Below are 7,626 nucleotides of genomic sequence, written 5' to 3' on the forward strand. Positions count from 1 at the left end.
GGACAGCTAGAAAGAAGTGGTTTATTTATGTCTGCATTACGTGGTTATACATATTAAGAAGAAATCATTTAAGATCTCTCGACATTTCTGCGACTCTCAAAGACTGATATCATGTGTTTTACATTTTGTTGCCTAGAAAATATGTGCCATTGTCGTGACACAACGTAAATACCGTATGCTTTAACAGGTAAAAGCAGTTCACGCCACAAAACCTAATCTCACGTTACGTCTTAGTGGCTGTCGAGTAAAGGCCCGTGTAAACTGAGTGTTTTGTTGTGACTCGACCCGACACAACTGAAAAATCGCATTGAGTTGCTGACAAATGTTCTGATGTATACCTCTCCACGACGAAAATCGAGTCCAGTTGGCTGCAGCCGTGTCTAGATTTATATAAAAAAAAAACATCAGACCCAGTCGAGAGTCTTTTATAGCGTATCCACTCCTACTATCGTCAGTGACTGTCTTCAACCTTCAGCCAATCAGAACTGGGCGCATAGTCACGCGACCACATTTTGGTATCCAAAATGGCGGTGCCCAAGGAGGCAAATCTTGAACCCAATTCCACGAATTGCGCTGGTGTAACCTGAAGGTGACATAATCACAATGATTTAAAGAAAACTTTGTAATGTTAACACCTAACATATTGAACGAAGCACAGTTGAAACCACCGAGTTCCAGGTAAGTGGATGTAACGATTCAGATCGGCATAAATAAAGGACTGAGGAAGAGAATCTAAGATGACATGACCAGCCACCGTCGGAACTAACAATTTACTCGCATTGGCGTCGGAAGTAGCACGTCCGGTACGGTCATGGCCTTACCACTTTCCATCACACAAAAGAAAAAACCATGCGCACATTAGACCGTTAATCACGTAAAACTACAATGGATCTATGTAAAGAATAAAAACCACGTAAAACAATTTCAGGGCATCTCCAGCCGTCTAGCATCCCATATTTTCGGGATCTAAGCGGCCCTGTACAATTGCCTTTCGCACTAGGACAGTTGACAGGTGCCGTGCCACCACACTGACCTGACCATGTACACGGTGTTTTTTTTTCAGCCCATTTTAAACCTGACCTCTGACGTATTCTTGAAATGTTCACCCTGAACTAGGCGCACACTCATGCGGCCACTTTTTGGTATCCAAAATGGCGGCGCCCAAGGAGTAGACGACAAGCTCATCGAGCTTTGGAGTGATGAGCCTTGTGAAAAAGCCCCTGCTGTTCACGCAACAGTAGACAAGACTTTACCCATCAACTCCTGAAAGTTACAACTTCCTCTTTTAAAGCCTTTGTTGTGACTGGATCTACCGGTCCCGAAGCGGACGATCTAGCAACTGTGTCATTGTTGCGAGTACATGTGGGTGATCTTACATTTCCTTCACAGTCTTACCTTGGAAGTGGATATCCCGTCACAACACATTCAGCTGCGATATAATCGTTAAAAAAGTCCTGGCTAGTCAGCGACGACACAGACGGTGGGCGTGGTTCTGGAGAGAAGATAAATGCATTTACTGGAGGGGGACGAGTCACGTGGTACACACTTGCAGATCGAGATGTAAAGGGGGAGATGTAAACTTGGGATGCTAGGAATATCACACAACAGAGTTTAACATCAGTCCATTCAACAATCTGATTTTTACAATGAACAATAAACAATGAACCAAGTAGACGACAAACAATTACATAGGCAGCAACCTCAGCCTTACAACTCTCTATCATTTCCCTTCGAAGCCGAGTTTGGATTGACGTCGATATTTTGTTATATGCCTACAGATTGGGTTTTATTCGTAGGTGGCGTCTCCTACTCCAATACCTAATACCTCCTCTCCGGCCGCACGTGCGAAGGTCTGCAGGTAAACTGCGGATGGTCGAGGGTTTCCCCAGGGCTCTGCCCGACTCCCCCCACCATAATGCTGACCGCCGTTGAAATATTCTTCAGCACGGCGTAAAAAAATTCCGATCAAATAAATCAATCAAACAGTCTCGAAAGACAACAGGCCCGTAGACGCGAGGTCCCTTGTTCGAATCCAGCTAGCTCTGCTCCCAGAGGTAGGTCATTTTCTAGTTCTGAAATCGCTTTCATTCTTCCCAGATCAGCTTTTAGAATTATACCTCTGTGTATTGTTATACATTCAGTAACCTGGAACTTAGCCCTGTCGCCTGCGCTGTACGTGTGAAAACACGCCACAAAACTGGTTTCCTTTGATATTGAAGCAAGTCTGAATTCTAATCACCTCATTGTCCGTGAACAGTAAAGACTGTGCCCTCACCATAAACACACGTATTTGAAAGTGTCCACTGAGACAGCATCCGAACTCGACTCCTTTGCAAAGCTTTCGGATATGAATGTTACAAGAACGCATTGATTTTTCTCACTATTCATGTAGTAAATTAGTGAACCTAAACCTAATGTATGCCTCCTAGCTTTCCACTAGTACAAAGCCATATCACCACATGAACCTTGCACTTTTTTCTACAACATATCCAAAACTAAACCTAGCATGACCACCGTTGGAAGTAAAGTCATAGCATTTTGTTACCTTGGTAACCTCCAGGGGAGTAAGAAGTAACATAGGCAAAACGGTTTTTAGTCGTATCCTAAAAAGAGACAAAATTCTCATATATTTTAACTAGGTGCAAACTAACAGGGCAGAAATGTATAGTGCATCAATAACCTAAAATGTCCGTGAGGCAGTATCACCCAATCAGTGCTCCTTCACTCTTTCACAATTCCACGAAAGATTCCAGGTGTACCTAAAGGTGACATAATGTCACAATGACTTGAAGTAAACCGTGTTTTTTTTTTTTTGTTTTTTTTTGTTTGTTTGTTTGTTTGTTGTGTTTTTTTTTTGCGATGTTCACACTTCACATGTTGAGCACAACACCGAGTTCCAGGTAAGTGAATGCAACGATTCAGATCGGCATGAATAAGGAACTGAGGAAGAGAATTAAGGATGACATGATCAGCCATCCTCGGAACTAACCATTTACCTGCGGTGCAGTCAGAAGCAGCACAGACGGTACGACCATGGCCGTACTACCTTTCATCACTCAAAAAAACGTAAAGAAGAAAAATTAAGATAAGAAATCAAAAGTAAAGTCGAACAAATTTACTGGCGACCAACAAAATGAAGGCTCATGTGCACACCTGTGCACACTAGACCTTTAATCACATAGAACAACAATGGATTTATGTGAAGAACAGAAACCCCGTTAACAATTTCATCTCCAGCCGTCTAGGACTCCAAAGCTGTCGGGGTCTAAGCGCCCCTGCACAACCGCCTTTCGCACTAGGACAGTTTACCGGTGGCCCTACCACTAAATTGACCCGACTTGACTATACACGCTGTTTTTTCGACCCATTTCAAACCTGACCTCTGACGTACACTTGAAATATGCGCCCAGAAGGGCGTAAAACACTAATTCTAACAGCTGATTCTGTAACCTAAAAAGCATTGGACAGACTAGATTTGAGATCGGTTTAAACGTCCGTATCTGTCTTCTACACTCACGATCTAAATGTACACTAAATAATTTGTTAAATTGCCGACTGAGTCACTTTCACCCACATCATTCTTTACTCAAATAATTCGAAGTGGTTTGATTTAATTTTGCTCACCATTCAGTTTTATTTTGAATACAAAATTAAAAACATATATCAAAGGAGAAAAAATGTTAAAAACATGCAAATTTCACATGAAAACGTGTGAAAAGTTAATCGTAAATATGGTCTTAAATATTTTTGTCATTTGAAAATAATTTTTGTGTGGTTGATATTTGCTACCACCATTTGGCGTCTATGGTTTGTTATGATGTGATGCATGTATGTGTAATAAATTTATCTGAATGAAAATCTGCTGTTTATATCTAAACATATCCGTTAAATCTGAATTAAGACAATAATTAGATATATATTACAAATATAAATATGAGTAAACGGCTGAATTAAAACTTGTCAGAAGGAAACCCAAATGTATTTATTGGACATGAGCCATATCCTTTTTTATGACTTTCTTGTGCAAAGAAGATATATACCAAGGAATGACCCTAAATACCCACGATACAAAATTATTTTCAAATGTCCATTTCTCCTAAAAGAAAAAAAGTATTCAGTCTTGATCATGTTTACAAATAACTTTTCACATTCTTTCGTTTGATTTATTTCTTTATTTATTTGATTCGTGTTTTGCGTCGTGGTTAGGAATATTTCACTTGTACGACGGCGGACGGCATTGTGATGGGAGGAGACCGGACAGAGCCCGGGAGAAAACCCATGACTATCCGCAAGTTGTTCGGAGACCTTCCCACGCACGACTGAAACTCACATCGACCGCATTGGTGAGAGGTTCATGGTTTACTGCGCCCTGCTGGCTTCCTAACCAACTCGGCCTCGGAGGGCCCTTTTCGTTTCTTTATTTGACTTTTATGTTTTCTCCAGAGCTAAAGAAAGATTGGATTATTTGAGATTAACCTAAAAGCAAATACACTGTACAATACGTTCGCAGCTTGTATCTTTCCTATTTTGACGACTTAATAACTGTAGCCGACGCAGTTTTCTGAGAAACGCAATGAACGAATGACTAATGAAATGGGTGACGAAGAGATAGTGACTAGGTAATCAGATCACCTATTATCTCATTATGCATATACTCCGCGTCATTTCACTTCCGGTTCAGGTTGCCCCAGTTTCTCCGTGACCACATATGGAATTATTTCACAGATACTGAACTTAGAGTTTTCTAAATTGTACTCCACGCTGTGGTTTACTAGTGTAGTTCCCATTTGTAGTCAGAGAGCAGAGGGTAAGACAAAAGTGCATTTGACACTGTGGTTTACTAGTGTAGTTCCCATTTGTAGTCAGAGAGCAGAGGGTAAGACAAAAGTGCATTTGACACTGTGGTTTACTAGTGTAGTTCCCATTTGTAGTCAGACAGCAGAGGGTAAGACAAAAGTGCATTTGACACTATGGTTTACTAGTGTAGTCCCCATGTGTTGTCACAAAGTACTTGGTAACACAGAAGTGTATTTGACGCTGTACTTTACCAGTATAGGCTATGTTTATAGTCACAAAGTACAGGGTAAATTAGAAGTGTACTTGACGCTGTGGCGTTCTTGTGTAATTCCTATTTGCACTGATAAAGTACGCAGCTACATGTATATAAGCATAATATATATGCGTATGCGTATGCGTATGTATTCTTTACTGTATGTATTTCCTGATGATAGCACAAACATAATGACCGAATTATAGAAAAATATTATGACTTTAATATTCGGAGTTACTTCCTTTCTGATTTATAAAACCACAAGTTAAGACTGTATGATTTTGGTCTGACAGCTCCGTGGTCCTGGCACCAGGGCGACCTATGTTGTATTTAATTGAGTGCTAAGGGCTACTTAACACTAAGCATGCTTCATAAAACTAACCCCATGACTTATACAACACGGTATAAACCATAAGTGTACTTACTTAACGCTGTACTTATGCTGAAGACTGACAGCGCACAAAACACAACACAGACGGGGTTCCATGCCATTGTTAGTTTTTTTCTTCCTGCAGCAAATAAAGCAAAGAACAGCCTTTTAGAAAAACCATTTTGAAAACCAAATTAAAAAATATAAATAGGTTTAAATATTAATTTGTTACACTGACAGTGTGAAAGTTTCATCTAAAAAATGAAGTTATTGGTAAAGCACAGGTTTTTCAAAATGAACCACACATTACACGTAATATGCTACACTGACAACATTAACAACATATAGGTAAACAACAACAACATGTTGACATTCCGGGTGCTGTTGACACACCTAATCCTAACCCCAGTCGTAAAGGGGAAAAACCTTGAGAACAGAGTAAAATGACAAGTAAATATAAAGAAGTACAGAACAACCTTTTCAAGAACGAATATCAGGAAAAGAAGCCCTTTTCATTCTCAAATTAAATTTACGTTCCATCCATTGTATGCGGCAATTTGCCTTCCACAAGCCAACATCCTTTGAAGATAGTTTGTTGCGGCACAGAAATTTTAGACAACTTTTTCAAGGGAATCAAAAAGCACGAAAATATGTCCATATCATAAGGAGGGAATAATTATAAGTACTGTACGACAGTTACGGTTTTTTTTTAGCAACAACAATGTAAGACAATTTTGTTCCATAAATAAGAAAGCACGAAAATACGTCCACATCATAAAGAGGGAAGATGTTTCAATTTTTCTATAATTTTAGGTAAAACTATAGATGATTGCTCTGGGAGAGAAGCAGCTAGGCAAGACTCGAGTCAATAAATGATGGCCATGAAACCATTTTATGGAAAATTATCGTCCATTTGAAAATCCCGTTGGTCTTCTTATCAGGTAAGAGAATGCCTTGCTTGTTTATTGGAGCTTGTAGAACAAACTCTCGCAATGATCTTGATTTATTTTTCCCACATCATGATGCGATGCGTTTCACTTGTCCTACATAAATATTCTTCAGCAAGTTTTCCAGCGGAGAAAAACATTTGGCACATTTGCCTATTACAGAAATTTGGAAACATCTTCATAGTATCAGTAGTTTTCTTTGTGGACAAATAGCAGGCATAATCATCATTAAATGTCTTTAACGTAACACGGGGATTTTTGGCTTCGTGATTTATAAAAACTATGCAGGAAGACTAAACAAACACTATGCATATGTATTGTTTCTGAAAGTTAACTTTTATTTAATGTCACCACCACCACCCCCCCCATACCTTGTCCATTCAAGGTGAGGGCGACAAATATTTCAAGATATCGTAATCACAGGACGTCACGTGTACAACAATCGTTAAGTTTGCAGCGGTCTTAAGTTCAAAGAATACCTCAAGAGGTGAGTAAGTCAATATCCAATATAATATCAATAGCACGTTGTCGGTTGTAAAGACGTCTCAAGCATGACAATAAAGATGTTATGAAATATGCTGCTAAATACAGTAGGTTATTAAGTTTACTGTTAAAAACTGCGTCAAACATGCTGGTAAAGGTGTGCTCAAATACATTATCAAGTATATTGGTAAAGGCGTCATATAGTACATGTATGCTGGTAAAAAATTTCAAAGGTTTTACTTACGATACGTAAAAGAAATGTCCGTCAGAACGCATAGACGAAAAACTGTATTTATTCTGCAAAAGTCACGACCTTGTCGAAGGCAAACAGAACTTCCGCAAAATACGGATGCTGGACCTATGACTGTTGATGCAAATGTGCTCCATTTGCATATTCGAACATGTGTCAGTACGATAACTGCACATACAGCAGGAAGGAATGGTAATTACAAGCCTGCTTATATAGCATGCTGGTAATAATTATACCCTCTGAATGATGTGACATGGTAACAAAACTCGACAGCTTCATATACAATACCATGGACACTGCGCATTGATGCGTCACTGGCTCATTGATACGTTGCTCACTGATACATCACTCACTGACTCATTGAAAGGTCACTCACTTACTGATGCGTCACTCAATGATATATCAATCACTAACTCACCCACTGATACGTCATTCACTCAATCACTCAGTGAAACGTCACTCACTCAATGATTTCCCACTCACTGACTCACTGATACGTGGATCAGGGACTAAAAGTCGTTCATGC

General features: G+C 39.6%; 1 long non-coding RNA gene across 1 annotated transcript; it reads right to left on the reverse strand.

Annotated features, from left to right (window-relative positions):
- Positions 1 to 1,395: 1,395 nt before the first annotated feature.
- Positions 1,396 to 7,168, reverse strand: LOC135463641 (uncharacterized). Its single transcript, XR_010443567.1, has 3 exons — positions 7,095 to 7,168; positions 5,476 to 5,559; positions 1,396 to 1,492 (listed from the first exon to the last, which is right to left on the reverse strand). It is a non-coding gene; the product is annotated as an uncharacterized LOC135463641 (long non-coding RNA).
- Positions 7,169 to 7,626: the final 458 nt, after the last annotated feature.

This window comes from Liolophura sinensis, chromosome 3 (assembly GCF_032854445.1).
Source record: "Liolophura sinensis isolate JHLJ2023 chromosome 3, CUHK_Ljap_v2, whole genome shotgun sequence".
In the NCBI taxonomy this organism is placed as follows: Eukaryota; Metazoa; Mollusca; class Polyplacophora; order Chitonida; family Chitonidae; genus Liolophura; species Liolophura sinensis.